Here is a 15916-nt window from a genome sequence, read left to right as displayed (position 1 = left end):
CAGGCACCTGTAGCTGCCCGGCGCCCTACCGGGCAGGGGCCGCCCGTCGCGCTGCCCAAGTGTCCCATGGCCCGGCCCCAGCAGCAGCCAGCCGGGTGCGTCGAAGGTCCTTGGGCAGGGCCTGCAGCCGCAGGGAAGGTGAAGAGGGCCGCCCTCTTACCCGCCTCGGTTGCCGGACCTGGCACCCAGGCAGGCCCCTCAAGCACTCCTGTCGCTGGTGTTTCCCGTCAGCCTCTCCTCCGCACTTGCTCGCCCGAATCGTCCTACGACGCGGGACCGGGACCTGGCGCCAGGGAAAGGTCCCCGGAGAGGGACCTCGGCGGCGCGGGCTTTCGGCCCACCTGGGCCAAGCGGTGCTGCTTCTAGGAGGCCCGCGAACCCCCGCTGAGGCAGGAGAGGAGATCCCACGGACACCTGCTCTTATTTAGATTATTTTTCCAAAACTGGACCAATCTTTGGTTTAAAAACCTTCTTGGGTGTTGTAGGCTCCCCTCTGCAGGCTCTCCCTGAAGTTTTAGAACAAATCATGAGACTGGTTTGTGGGTGACCTTAGGTCTGATTAGTGTCCCAGAACACAGGAACAGCAACCTGGATCAGTATACATTTATTTTTGAAAAACCAAAGTTGTTCTAATGAAATACAGCTTTGGGGTACAGTTAACTGTCTGGCCCAGCCAGAGAAATTCAATTAGAAAGTTTTTTTCTCCATTAATTTAAATTTAGAAGTGTGGCTGAAGGGGCCCTCTGACCCGGCTCCAAGGCCAGGCTTGGTGTCACGGCTGGGGCGGCTCTTTCTCCACCCCAAGACTGACTGTCCCTTTCTAATGGAATAAAGACGTTCTGAGTCGAATGAAGATAATTGCATCATTAAAGCACTTTCTTTGAAAGACTCTCTCCTATAGTTTATTTTCAGCAGCCAGTCACAGGAGTGTTGGAAGAAGAATTTTCATAAGGGTGACTGACAGCCAGCTGCCCCAGCCTGCCCTAGGTCTGCCCAGGACACTGTGAAAAGGGTGTCTGCGTGGGTGAAGTGGGAGTCTGTGCTGTGGTTTGGCTGGCCCTGGGGGAAGGAGGGGGTCGCGGGGCCAGATGCAGCACCACCCTTCAGGGAAGTCTTGTCCTGCCCTGTGTCTGTCCATGTTGGTGTTCCTCCCTCCTGGCAGGGCAAGACTGAGCCAGTGCTGACCAGGCCCCGGCCTGGCATGGGTTCCAGCAAAGTGGCAGAGAAGAGAAGGAAGATGTGGGGGTTGGGGAGATCCTCCAGGGTTGGACATGAAAGTCCAGGCCCCAACACTCAGCACAAACAGGCTTCAGCAGGGCAGTGTCCTCAGACCCCCGGGTTCTGGCCAGCAGAGGGACAAGGTGTGGAGGATTGAGAAGGGATCCCATTTCTGTCAATGTTATGGCTTTGGACATAGAAACCCACGTCTCGTGTGTGAAGAAAGACTAGACACTGTCTCTGGCCCCCAGGAGAGACAAAGATGACTGTGGTCACTTGGCTTCCCAGCAGCCCAGGAGAAGGCCAGCCAGGAGACTTGGGACAGCCTGTGACAGTGGGCCTTCTGGGCACTTTTCAGAGGCACAAGGGCCCCTGAAAAGACTGCCCCCTCACCCCACACTTGACGGACATTTCCCCGGTTTGAGGGGCATTGTTTCCCACAACAACTCACTACTTGCTCTGAGCTGTGAGGGGACAGAAGGTCCCGCAAAGGCCCGGTTTTCTTGCCTGTGTTTTGGTCCCCCCTTTGGTGCCGACTTCATAGGGAATGAACACATCCTTCGCTTTCAGAAACAAGGGGGAGGGTTGGAAGCCCTGCTGGGGGTTTCCTTGGAATCAGTGTGATGTGATGATTTTTGAGAAGGGACTTGTAGGATTCAAATGGCCAAGTTTGGAACTGGACAGGATGAAAGTGGAAATTCTGTCTCTCCTCACAAATCTTGGTGGGGGGCCTGCGGGTAGTGTTTGATGCTACAGACATGAGGTCATGTAAAGCCCACGCTAGCTGGTGCCATGGGATCGAAGGTGACATCACTGTCCTGAAGAAAGTGATTGTCCCCTCTTGGATATTGGTGACGCATGTCCAGTCCTTGATGGAAAAAACCGGGCAGACTTTCCCTTATATCTAGCGGCCAGTGGTAATCAGCAGTTTGCACACAATGGGACCCAGGACAGGGCCACCCACTCCAGGCCTCTTCCAAAAGCTGGCTTCCCAGGAAAGCCCTTTGGAAACTACCAACCTTGGACAGGCCTCCCCTCCCCAAAGGCATGTGTGTTGGAGCAGGTGACTTTTAGCTTCTCAACTTGTTGGGAATTGCTCCAAACACAAGTGGCACTTTACCCACAACTCTGGCCAGAGGGGGCCCAATTGGCGTGAGCCCCAGCAGCTAGTAGGCAGGATAAAGGGGGGCAGCAGGGACGTGATGTCCACCTGGAGATGCTCTGGCTTCACTCAGGAGGGAAGCTGCTCTGGGCGAGGTAAGGCCTGCTACACAGGAAAGGCTCAGATGAAGAGGTGGCCGCCCCACATGGCGTCTCCTACTTCTTCCTCCTACTTCTTCCTACATCTCTCCTGTTCGCCTTCTCCCTTTCACACTCACTTGCCAAAGCTCCTGAAGGGGGAAAATCAGAGGAGAAGCCCCTCTGAGCTGAGCGACTCCTCTGTCTGGGGCCACAGGCGCATATCCTTTTGTCCAGGCTGGGACAGAATGTCCCACGGCGAGACGTCAGACAGCCTGATCTCCGGGACCTGGGAACACATCGGGGTACTTGGCAAAGGTGGGATTAGGATTGTTAGTCACCTGACCTTGAGATGAGGAGACCATCCTGCAGGCAGGCAGACCGGTCTAGTGGTGAGTGTCCTTGGAGGGGAAAGGGAGAGCCAGAGAGAAGGATGCAGCCAGCTGCCGCGGGCCTTGTGAGCAGCTTCTAGAAGCAAGAGGCCCCAGGCTCGACTAGCCTGCTGTCACCTTGACTGTGGCCCACGGGAACCACGTGCACGTCTTCCTTCCAGAACTACACAGTAATAAAGGTGTGCTGGTTAGTAACTTGTTACAGCAGCACGAGGGGCCAATCCACCCTCTGAGGCGCTATCATCACCCCGTCTCCTGTGGGAGAGGAACCGAGACACAGAGACCCAGGTGACTTGTTGGAGGTCAGGCACCCAGTGTGGCTGTAACGTCTGAGCTCTTTCCTCTGTATGCTCCCTGAGCGGGGGAGCCCTGCCCTGCTCCCCGCTTCTCCTCCATGGCCGAGCCAAGGGTCAGAGGCAGCAGAGAGCTAGAGCCCCATGGCACGCTGGGGCCCTTGAGCTGGCACCACCTCCCTGGGAGCCCAGGCCTCCCTGGTGCCTCCTGGAGCCTTCTCCCAAGCTCCCTTGTCTGCACACTCAGCCCCATCTCCACAGCCCCTTTGGTGGGACATGTTCTCAGGTGCCTTTGCCCCGATAAACTGGGCCCAGGGTGCTGACTGACCACCCCAAAGTGATAGAAGCAGGTGGTTCTGTGCCTTTGTGAGGACCCAGTGCACCAGCTACCGTCCCTCCAAGACTGGCTGTCTGCCCGCTGTGAGCCCTCGGAGACCTAACTGTCCTGGCCGGAAACTCTGGACGCCAGGGCCGGGTGGGGCAGGGCTCCTGAGGACAGATGGGGCTTCCTTCCAGGTCCAGGAGCGTGAGCTTCTCAGAGTGGAGTGGGGCTCCCTCTCAGTTCTGCCAGGCCCCAGATTCTGCCTCTGTGCACCTTCTCCCTGCTGGCTGACGTCTCCCTCTCTCTGTCTGTCTCTCTATCTCTGACTCTGGCTCTCTCATACCAAGAGCACAAGCAGGGGGAGCGGCAGAGGGAGAGGGAGAAGCAAGCTCCCTGCCGGGCAGGGAGCCCGATGTGGGGCTCCATCCCGGGACCCCAAGATCACGACCTGAGCTGAAGGCAGACGCTCAACCACTGAGCCATCCAGGTGCTCCAATATTTGTTTTATTTTGAGGATTAACAACTTTTCTTTGGAGATCCTTGAAAAAAAAGTCCATGCAGAGGGGGGACAAGACCATTCAAGCAAAGACAAGGATGAGTGCGGGATGGTTTTGGAAACGGGGCAGCTAGGCTGCCACTCCTAGCTTGGCACTACTCAGCTCCAAGGCCCCGGAGGGGACAGTAATCAGACCCAGGGCTTTGGGCACCTGCTCTAAGGCCAGGCTGGACAGGCCAGGACTGTGGCATGGAAGGGAACTGAACCCTGAAGGCGTGTGTGGGCACCAGCTCTGTGGGCAGCCTGGGGTCAGCGGTACTATTGATTTCAAGCCACCAGCTCTCAGATTCATCAACTTTATGGTTTCCCACCTGGTTTCACTGAGATCCACGGTAGTCTTTATTGTTTCCTTTCTTCTACTTGGTTTGAGTTCTGTTTGCTCTTTTTTGGATTTCTTAAGGTGGATACTGAGTTCCTGACCTTCAAACCTTTCTTCCTTTCTAATAGAGCATCCCGTGCTACGAGTTTTCCCCCAAATATTGCTTTAGTGGCATCCCGCAGTTGTGATGTTTTCATCTTCATTCAGTTCAAAATACTAATTTTGCTTTTGATTTCTACTTTGACCCAGGGTCACTTCGAAGTGTGTTATTCAGCTTCTAAGTATTTGGGGGATTTTCCAGGGATGTTTCTATATTGATTTTCAGTTTACTTCCGTTGTGGTCAGAGGACATACTTGGACATGAGTCCTTTTACGTTTATGGAGACCTGTGTTGTGCCCCCAAATATGGTCTATGTTGGTCAGTGTTCTATTGCCTTGAAAAGAACGTGGATTCTGCTGTTGCTGAGTGGGGTGGTCAATAAATGTCAATTGGGTCAATTGACACATCTAATGTATCCATGCTGATTTTCTGCCTACTTGTTTGATCAATTATTGAGAGGGGGTATTGAAATCTTCAACAGTAATTGTGGGTTTGATTTCTCTTTGTGGTTCTACCATTTTTTACTCAATATATTTTGAAGCTGTCTTGTTAGTTTCATAAATGTTTAAGATTGTACTATAGACACTCAAGCTTTCTTTTGACCAGTGTTAGGGTGGTATATCTTTTCTATGCTTTTACTTTTAATATAGTTGTGTCTTTAAAAAGTGCTTTGTGGGGGTGCCTGGGTGGCTCAGTCAGTTGAGCGTCTGCCTTCAGCTCAGGTCATGATCCCGGAGTCCTAGGATTGAGCCCCAGGTCAGGCTCCTTGCATAGCGGGGCGTCTGCTTCTGCCCCTCCCCACCGTTCCTTCTCTCTCTCTTGCTCACTCTCTCACCACCTAACTTTTTGAACAATGGGATATTGTTATAATAACTGTTATGCAAAGTCCATCATCCGTTTCAGTTCTTGGTCAATTTTGATTGATATTTCTTTCCATTAAGGGTCACATTTTCCGGCTTTTTGCTTCTTGGTAATATTTTATTAGATGTTACACTTTATGAATTTACCTTTTTGGGTGCTGGACAGTTTCACATTCCTATAAATGCCCTTGAGTTTTGCTCTGGGATATGGGTAAGTTATTTGGAAATGGCTGGTCCTTCCAAGTCCTTTTAGATTTCTCAGGCAGGTCTGGATTAATGCTCATCCAGGACCATTCCCACAACTGAAGCAGGGCCCTCTGTCCCCCTCCCCAAACCCCATGGGTCATGGGGTTTTCCATCTGACTGGTAGGAACAGGTGCTATTCCCAGACCTGAATGAGTGTCAGGCATGATTCTAACACTTTGGGATGTTTTAATCTACAACCTTACATGCATGCACTGATCAACTTTCAGCTGAATCTCAGAGGGGGGGCCTCTGAGGCACTCTGGAGTTCTCATTCTGTGCAGCTTTGCCTTCTCTGGTCTTCTGTTCTGCTGACCCCACTCTCCTTTGTCTCCTCCCTGGACTCTCAGCTCCACTTTGTTGCCCCAGGAACCCACCAAACTCCACCTAGGTCCCTGACTGCACCCCAGCCATGAGCCAGGGTGATTGTAGGGCTCATCTTCTTTCTTCCCTGTTTCTGAATATCCACTGTCCTTCATGGCTTCATATCCATTGTCTTGAAAACTGTTGTTACATATATCTTGTCCACTTCTTGGGTGTTTCAGGCCAGAGGGTAAATCCTGTCTCTATTGCTCTGTCTTGGCCAGAAATGAAGTCACCCAGATTAAGTTCTAGGCTGGCACCTCCATGGGTGAGTCCAGGGACCAGGCAACCAGAGTTGGCTGGGACTACATCCCGGCATGCCACAGAGACACCTGCCCAGCATGACACAGTGACCTCTGGCAGGCACCTTCCATGAGTTATGTGAGAGATTCTAGCTTGCAGGGCTTAAGTGGGTGCTATGGGAGAAGTCAGGTTAGCAGGTTGTGATGAGTCCCTGGGGGCTGAATCCCTGCAGATCTGCACAGACACACCCAGGGGAGCAGGAGTCAGCCAGGGATGCCAGCCCAGGCAGTCTCTTCTCCTGCGCTGGCTCCTCCCCAGCTCATCACAGGCTACCCAGGGGTCTCCAGGTTATGTCACTCGTGCTGACCATCACCTGCCACAGTACTGGTCTCAGAAAACTCTCAGTGCCATTCCAGAGTCTGTGTAGTTTAAGCTAACACAGAAGCCATTTTTTGATGTGTCGCCAAAGAAAACCATGATGGGGACTTGGAATGTGGAAGCAAGAAGTGAAGTCAGGGCTGGAACCAGTCAGGGTGGAGGCTTCCACCAGCGAGGAGATGGAGCAGAAGTCCTGGGGGCTGGGCCCCTGAAGAGTGGCCCAGGAGGACTCCTTACAGGGGAGAGGGCAGAGGCGCACTCCCTGAGTGCTGGGGTGCAGTGGACAACCAGCAGGGCCCTCCTACCATGGGACCCCAGCGTCATGCAGGAAGCAGACTGGGTGGGGCCCTGAAGCACCAGCTGCTCTCACCCCCTCCTCATCTCCTCATGCCCTCCTGTTTCTCCCATCCTAGCAGAGAGCTGGCCTGAGAACCCGGGCATGCCTCCCATTTCATGGGTCCTACAAGAGCAAGAAAGGCCTCATGAAGGCCAGGAATGCCGCACCAGCGTCAAGGTTTTGGCACCAGGATTTATTACAAAATCTCTGCCTTGCAGTCACCGGAGGTTATGGGAAACTCCTCCCTGGGGTAAGTGCACTGAGCTCCTCGGAAGTGATGCCTCCCGCAAGCTCAGAGCAGAAACCGCAGGAAGCCATCAGCGTAGGTGCTCACTCCTGCCTGGGACAGGCTGAGGGTCAGTCCTGGCCGTGGCAAGCCGTGCAGGGCAGCCTTTGTACAGGCCTTGGCTTGGGAAGAGGAAAGAGGAAGCTGGAACGGAGAGAAATGTTGAGGGCGGAGGCCAGGGCCACGGTGCTTAGAGAGGAAGGAGCCCCAGGACCCGCGGGGGAGGGGCTACGATGCTCCCGGGGGAGGGGCCACGGGATGCCCGGAGAGGGGTCACGGCGCCCACAGGGGAGGGGCCCCAGGACCTGCGGGGGAGGAGCTACGATGCTCCCGGGGGAGGGGCCACAGCGCGTAGAGAGGAAGGGGCCCCAGGACCCGCGGGGGAGGGGCCCCGATGCTCACGCGGAGCTAGCTAGGTGGAAACCTCTGAAGCCCGCAGCGGCTCTCGGTCAGGTCAGCGTTCTCCTGGGAGCTAAAAAGGCCCACCCAGAGTCTAGGGGACAGAAGAGCACGTGCTGTTGTGGCCATTTCTGAAAAATGCCAACCACCCGAAGCTTTCTCTGGGGAAGATCCCTTTGTCAGGATCCTCTGGCTGAGAAGGGCCTGGAAAGACAGCAGGAGGCCTTTGTGGGTGTGGTGTGCGGAGTGACGGGAAAGTGGGGCGCAGGGGGCGGAGAGCGGGTCGTGAGGCTGTGGGCCGCGGCTGGGGTCAGGGTGGGGCGCCCTGGGCCTCCTCTGGCCGCTGTGTGGTCTGCGAGTGTACTAGGAGGACTCCGGAGCCGCAGGGGAAGGGACAGCCTGGAGCTTGGGGTCGCGGCCAGGACTCCTGAGGCGTACCCCTCACTCCCGACGGAAGACGAGGAGGGAAGCAGAAGCCAGGTCAAGGCCTCACCGCTTTCTTGGTGCTGCCAGGAGTCTAGCACCACGCACCCACAGGGGTGGGGGCGCCTCTCCGGAGAGGGGAAGGGGAGTGATGTGCTGGGTGCCCTGGCCTGCCCTAGGCAGCCTTGTGGCCCCGCCGGCGCACTGTTGAGGGGACCCCTCCTCATCCGACAAGGACGGCAGCGCCAGCGCAGGAGCATGGGGTGAGGAAGGGTGGCATCCCAGACCCCACCCGAGGGGGAGACAGGGGGGGTCCTCCTCGGCCCGGCCCCCACCCCTGGGAAGTTAGAGGGTGGTGTTGGGCTGGGGCCACCTGCGCCCCTGCCCAGAGGCCTCCGCCCCGCCCCCAGCCATCCGGAGCGTGCCTCCCCCACCCCCCAGCACCGCTGCGGGGCCTGCAGGCACCCGGAGCACCTTGTTGGAGAAGGTTGTGTCCAAGTTTCTGCCCATGGCGCCGGCCATTTAATCCCGGCCGGGCCCCGTCTGGGCTGCGCAGGACTCTCCCAGGCATGCCCGCACAATGCGAGAGGAGTGTTCAAAGGGCCTGAATAAACAGGCGGCACATTTCGGGGACAATGGGCAGCCGCGTCTCCAGGAGGGGAAGGACCTGTGGAATCCGCGGTCCGGCCGCTCCCGAGCGGCCTGGGACTGCGGCGCTTTGTGCGCCGCGTTAATGAGCTGGAAAATACAATTGCGCTTCCCCGGCTGTGAAAATCGCTCCAGGGGCAGGAGAGTCACTTAGTTGCCCGGAGAACCCGGAATTGATTTCCTTTGTCCCGAGGGCCCAGCGCAAGGAGGCCCAGCGCATCCTTGCAGAGGCCTGGGCCAGGGGCTGGGCCTCCTCCCAGGAAGAACTCAAGCCCACTGGCCTTCAGAGAGACCCTAAACTGGGCCAGGGCCCCGGGAATAATGAGGCTTTATTTTTGTTTATTTACTATTTTTTGACGAGGCTTTTAAAAAAACAAGTCTGTTGTTCCCACTTGACAGAGCCCCACCCCCTCTTTTGGACCACAGTAACATACCCATCCCCTCGTTGGGTAGAGCTGAGCTGTGGCCACTGTCCCTGGAGGATGGCACTGCCCCTGCGTCTGGACACTGGGAAGGTCTGCTAGGTCAGCCCTACCTGAGAGGCCCCAGGAGAATGATGGTCACTCGAGACCTTGCCCTCGCTTGGCCAAACACCATGTTTGCTGTGTAATAAGTGTCGCAGGCCCGCAGGGCAGGTTGTTTTGGGCAGATTGTGGAAAGTTTCTTAATCATTTCCCAGATACAGGGTCATGAACATTGAATAGGCTTCTGAGCCGAGCAAACAGTGCCTGACGCTTCTGTGATAATCTCCTCCCATCTTTCAGGCTGACCCAACATTCGGCGTTAGATGTGTATGAAGCTTTGAGGGCTGGATGGTTGAGGTCTTGCTGGTGATCTGTGGAGACACTGCTTGCCAGGTCGAGCCCTGGGGTGGAGGGCTTCCCTGCTCTCTGCTGCAGAGACGTCTGACGCCAGGAGCACTCCACAGAGGGGCCACCAAGCAGTAAAGTCCAGGGGACCTGTGAGCTGTTTTCTACTTGGACCTGGAATTCGGAGCTGAAACCCTGATTCCCAGACCTCATTCCTGTGATTGCCAGAAGCCCCGAGAAGCCAGAAGTGGTTTGAGGAAGGCCTGTAAATCCCAGGGGAGGGGTGTCAGGACAGCGAGGGGTGTTGAGCGGCACTGGCCTCAGCTGGGCAGCCCCTGGAGTAAGACCCAGGACCCGAGCGCAACCCCCTCAAAACTCCTTAGCTATGGAAAGAGAGGAAGAAGCCTCACAGCCTCACGGACTAACATTTTCCTCCGCTGAATTCTCATTGACGTACATGAATTCTCAAAACAAATGCAGCCTCAACGCTGGTGATTTTCTAGCCAACCTGTCTCTGCTCCGGCCACTGAGAAGTGGGAGTTCTTCCTGCAAAGGGATGCTCCCAGCCAGGACTGAGCCACTGAGGGGAAGCTTCTGGGGTTTGTAATCCGGCCTAATCCTGTCGGACCTCAGATCACCGCAGGCTTGGAGGAAGGCCACACATAGCAGTCCCAGCCGAGACTGGCCATGGTGACAGGCCAGGAGAGTGGCCCACTCCCAGCCCTGAGCCCCTCAGGGCCCTGGGGGTCTGGGTCCAGGACAAGCTGACAGGCAGATGGACCAGCCTTGCCTGACTCTCTGTGGCCTACCCTCAGCCCAGCGGAGGTCCAGGGCCGAAATAAACCAAAGCTGGGCCTCCACAGCCACTTTAGTTGGGTGGGTCAGAACCAGATGGGAGACACTGGGGTTCTTAGGAGGCGTTCTGGAGTTCTGGTTCACACTGAGCACTGATCCTGCCTCAGGAAGTACATGAAAAGAAGTGGTGCCTCCAAGCTGACTACTTCTGTTCCTGAAAATGGCAAGTGGGAGGCCGTATCCTGGTATGAGGCTCCAACAGGCCAGCCCCAGAAAGTGGTGGTCTCCCCAGCCTCCCTGCGCCGCCTCAGCCCATGCCTGGTTAAGGGGAAGGAGGGCCCTGGGCCGCTTGGGCCCAGTCTACCCTCCATAGTGGCCTCTGGGCAAGCCTTGACCTCTCCAGCAACAGAGAAAGTGAGGGACACTCCCCACACTCAGGGCAGGGAACACATCCCTCAACAGGCCTCAAGCCACTGGGGCAAAGAGAAGGACATTGGGTGTGTGGTTAGGGAAACCCAAAGCATGAAACCTGAGCAGAGAATCTAACGCCAGGAGTGTTTTGGGAACAGAGGCAAGGCCAATGAAGCTGGCACTGTGGAAGGAGGCCAGAAAGGGAAATAGATCGAGGGCTCATGAAAAGTAACCTTGGGACCATGACTTCTAAGTGAGGGGGGTGGGGTGTGCAGGACTGGACATGAAGCTTTAGATGGCCACTCCAATGTAGGAGCTATCCCTGCCTCACAGATTACGCCAGTGTGGGTGGCGTGGCCTTGGGGACTGCTGAGACCTTACCAGGAGCCCCCACTTCCCACCTCCAGTGGGGGGATGGGGGAGGCGAGGCTGCACTTGGGAGCTCTGTGTAGAGGTCCACAGAATTCCCCTTCTTGATCGAAGGCAACAGGCAATGAGTTGTGTGCATCTGGACGAATCATGGCCCAAGAACTGTTATGTCTGAAAGCAATCTAAACTAGAAAGTGATCTGGGCGCCTGGTGGCTCCCTTGGGGAAGTGTCTGCCTTTGACTCAGGTCCTAGGATGGAGTCCCGCATGAGGCTCCCTGCTCAGCGGGGGAGTCTGCTTCTCCCTCTGCCCCTCCCCCAGCTCATAGTCTCTCTCTAATAAAGAAAATCTTAAAATAAAATAAAATAGAAAGTAAATAACAATCTAGTAGCTAATTTAGTCCTGGCCTAAAAGACCATTTAAGACTGGGCAGCTGGGCTAACATTTCTGGCAGTGGGTCTGACTGCCCACGATTGGTCCCCAGTCCTGGGGGAAGGAGGCTGCTGGGCAAGTCTGGGCCCTGGGCTTTGGTCAGGAGGGCCTGGAGGCTGCTGTGTGTCCCTGCTCCCATGGGCAGGCTCAGGGGTGGTGAAGGAAAGTCCGGCTCTGCTTCGGGGATGCTGTGGGGCTCCCCTGCCTCAAGTTCTCCTTCACGGGTCCAGAATAGGCGATTCTGGGGCACTGGCCCAGGGCAGGCACTGGGCAAGGGGGCTGCTCTGGCTGCCGTGAGGGCCTTTTTCAGCGTTTCCAAAGGGAGGACAGCGTTCTGAAGGGAGGACGGAACCGGTGACCCTCCGCTTCCCTGCAGGAGCATCCGGTCGGGAGACGCGCCCAGAGAGGGCTGTGGCTGGGCACCGGGGCCAGGCTCAGGCCGGAGGCGTGGACTGGCCACACTCGAGTGCTCTGGCCGCCCTGCTGGGGCTGTTAGCCTCAAGGCCCGTGCCCCGCGGCCCCTTTGTCATGCACATGAGGGCGCTGAGGCTGAGAAAGGCTCTCCTTCAAACACGTTGTCAGCAATGACGAGCACTTTTCTTTCCGGATCCGCGGGCTTGGCACACGCCTGCTGTCCCAAGGGGCCCCTCATGGAAGGCCAGTTCTTTGTCCCTCGAGGTGCGCGGCTGACAGCCCCAGGCAGCTGCTGCGCGGTCAAAGGCTCTATAGAGAGTCTCTGCAGGTGAGCCTCCTGCCGGGGCGCCCCGTCAAAGGCTCTTTGAGACGTCACCGGGGAGCGGGCTCTGCGCGTGTGGCTGCTCACAGCGCCGGCACAATGGGCGCGCCACTCAACGGGCGACCCCGCCGCCGCCCCGCCCGCGCGCGCTACGGCCGGGGGGGCGTCCGGGGTGGAGGCCGCCGGGTCTCGCTGTCCTGCGGCAGGCCTCCCGCTCCCCGCCTCCCCACCTCTCCCGCCTCCCTGCTCCCACAACGCCGGGCCTCCCCGGCCTCCCCCTCTCCGGCCTCTCCCCGCTCCCCGGCCTCCCGGGCCTCCCGCCGGCCGCGGGTAATTGCTCCTTTGAAGCCCTGGCCGGCGTGGTGGCGCCCTGAGCGTTCCCACCCGGCGCCCGGGGCTGCGGTCCGGCCCGCGGGGTTGCAGCTCCTTTTCAGCTTGATTAAAACCAGCCCTGCGCGGGGGGAGCGGTCCGCCCCGCGAGGCGGCCGGCCGGGGGGGCGGGGCCTACGCTCTGCGGGAAGCCCCGCCCCGCGCCGCGCCCCTCCCGCCCCGAGCGGGGACCGCGCCCGCCCTGCCTGTGGGAGGCCAAGCGTGGCCCGCAGTCCTAGGGCCCCAAGGCGACCAGGTGACACTCCTAGGACTCACTGTCCACAAGCAGCACGAGGTCCCACTGCTCTGGTCCTCCTCATGGTGTTTGGTTTTGTTTTTAGTGTTTGTTGAAAGAATGAGAAGGAAAGGAAAATGCTGGAAGCTTTAGGGGATAGTGCCACGGAGAAGACCCCCCGCCCCGACCTCAATCGCCCTGGATGGGACCTCAGGCCTCAGAAGCTGTGCTGGGAGGGGCCTGGGGGTGGGTGGGTGTGAAGAACCCCAGGCGCCCTGACCCTGGGAGCTCCAGCTGGTGGCTCAGGGACAGGAGTGTCCTTGGGGTCTAGCTCCCAACCCCTCAGCCCCCCAGCTCTGCCCTCTGGGGTGAGGGCCAGCAGACATGGAGTTGTGGGGAGGTTGGAGGGGCAGCACCTGCTGTTTGCACACATGTCCCTGGGAAGTCTGTTCTCCGCCTGGAGCAGATCAGCTCTTCTTGCTAGTGCACAGTGTGTGATATGAAAACACTTCATTCACTCACCATTCATACTGAACAAACAGCTGTGGGGCTTCTGCCAGATATGGCCAGGCCCTGCATGCGGCCCTGGGAGGGATTGACTTGACCCTGGGCCTTGAGGATCCAGGAAATGGCTCTGGAGAAGAACAACCCTTTGGAGCTTTTGCCCCAGCCCTTGCCCCATCCTCCAGCCTCAGGCTGCATCCCCAGTCCCAGGCTGCAACCCTAGCCCTAGGCTGCACCCCTAGCTCCAGGCTGCACCTCCAGCCCCAGGCTGCACCCCTAGCCGCAGGCTGCACCTCCAGCCCCGGGCTGCACCCCTAGCCCCGGGCTGCACCCCTAGCCCCAAGCTGCACCCCTAGCCCTGGGCTGCACACCTAGTCCCGGGCTGCACCCCTAGCCCCAGGCTGCACCCCTAGCCACAGGCTGCACCTCCAGCCCCCGGCTGCACCCCTAGCCCCAGGCTGCACACCTAGCCCCAGGCTGTACCCTCAGCCCCAGGCTGCACCCCAGCCCCAGGTTGCACCTCCAGCCCCAGCCCTTGCCCCATCCCCCAGCCTCAAGCTGCACCCCTGGCCCCAGGCTGCACAAGGGGCTTGCCTGCCCTGGGGTTTTGGGTTGGGGGTGAGGCTTCAGGGACTCTGGGAGGTCAGGCAACACTGTCCAGGGCACTGGGTCATGTGGTAAAGAGCACAGGAGACACCTCCTGGCAGGGCCTGAGTGAGACCGCAGGCACAGATGTGGAAAGCCCAATGGCCATTTCTCAGAACTGTATCTACCCAGGACCAGACATGCAGGCAGCACTGGGTGGCGTCCAGGCTCCTAGACTTACAGCCCCCTGGAATTCCCTGGGGCGTTCCAACAGCGGCTGCCCCCCAGCCCAGGAGACAGCAGCCTCTTGTTAGCTGAAAGAATGAAGGTTCCCTCAGTCAGTCCTAAATCTATGCCCAACCTGTCCTCTGAGCATTACGTGCCCCTGCCCACTCTCCCTTCCCTGCTCTTGTCCCTACAGCCTCTCACCCCTGGGCCGTGTCTCCCCACAGGCCACCCTCTGCCCGCCCTACTCATGCTGGGTCAAGGCTCCAGTGACCTCCTAGGCGGGCATCAGGTTCTGGCCTTGCTCTTTTACCTTCTCAAACCACTCGGAACAGCTGCCCATACTCAGTGATGGCCACCATCTTCCTGGTGAGAGCAGCCACTCTCCCTTCGTGGACTCCAGACAGACCACCATCTGGAGGCTTGGCCCCTGAGTGGACTTGTATGCTCGGTGCACAGCAGGTAGAGGGCCTGCAGAATGGAGCCTTCTCCCTGGGCCTGGCGCCCAGGCTGTGTTCCATGGACACCCAGATATCCCTCTAGTAGGATCTTCTTGCTTTGGTTTCCCTGGGCCTTGTTCACCCGCTGAGGCTTGGGCTCCTCCTTTCCCTCCCTTTTTCCTGCAGCTGAGCATCGCAGAACAACACGGGGTTCAGGTCACTGGGAAGGCGTCTCAGGACCTGGTTCTCCCCTCCCCCCACACATGACCCACCCCTCCTGCCCGCAGCCCCAGTGAGCCTCCGTACCTTGCGGTGCAGGGTTCTTGGTTCTACTTGCTGTTTGGGGCCTCTCAGTTTGGCTGTTCCTCTGCGCAGTGTGGGGGCCTCCAGACAGGGCCCCAGGAGGTGGTTCTCAAGTCTAGCACCAGCCTCCACCTTGTGACTGTGCCCAGGTGCTGGACCAGGAGGGGCCACAGGTGCCTCCAAATCTGAGATCCTGAATGCAAAGATGTCACTTGACCAGGGGCATGCCTCCATCAGCGAACTTCAGCAGACCAGACAAAGGCACACCATGTGTGGATGTGGCCCCCATAGGGCCTCCCTTGCCTCCCATCAGTCACCTTCCCAGGGAGGTCTCCCCTGACCACCAGTGGCCACATCCCCTGTCCTTCTCAGCCCTTAGGACCACTTACAGGATCATCCCTCTCCCTTTTCTCTGTCTCCCTACTAGAGTGGATGTTCATGTGTTTGCCGGGTGTTCCTCAGCATGGACCAGAAAGCCCACAGGAGGCCACACACCTGTTGTGGGGGGCTGCAGCCCATGGGTCTGGGCTGCCCAGGGGCCACCACCTCACCAGGGCAACGGGCATGCAGCTGAGGGCCTCGGTCTCCCCTAATGATCAGAGAGGATGCAGGGTGTCGGGGGGTCACCTCCAGCCCCACGTGAGGCTCGGAGACCCAGGCTCACATGCCATCTTCATGTGTCTCGGGTGACAGTAACTTTGCTTATTTTAACGATTTCCTTCGAGGTAGAGCAAGACCAGGCCACCCTGCTGTGGACACCGACCAGCGTCGGGCCACCACAGCCCCGCTCGCTCAGGAGACCACGTCCTGAGCTGGCAGGTCGGGGCAGCCCCGGAGCCATGTGGCTCCAAGCAGGGGCCAGGGGACGTCCGTCCTCCAGTGGGGCATGAGGTCCCGGACTGGGAGCTGGTCCCATGCCTGCTGGAAAGTGACCCTGAGAGCCAGCCCTGCTCTGCTCTTGCTCTGAGGTCCTGGGCTGCCTGCCTGAGGGCAGCTGGCCTCCGCTCCGCACCCGAATGTCCAGCTATAGGCCTGGCCGGGCAGGGCACCTGAGGCGTCCTGAAGGCCCCAGTCCCTGGACTGAC

Source organism: Leptonychotes weddellii, chromosome 6 (assembly GCF_054177405.1).
Source record: "Leptonychotes weddellii isolate Sample4059 chromosome 6, ASM5417740v2, whole genome shotgun sequence".
Lineage (NCBI taxonomy): Eukaryota > Metazoa > Chordata > Mammalia > Carnivora > Phocidae > Leptonychotes > Leptonychotes weddellii.
This window is presented reverse-complemented; position numbering follows the sequence as displayed.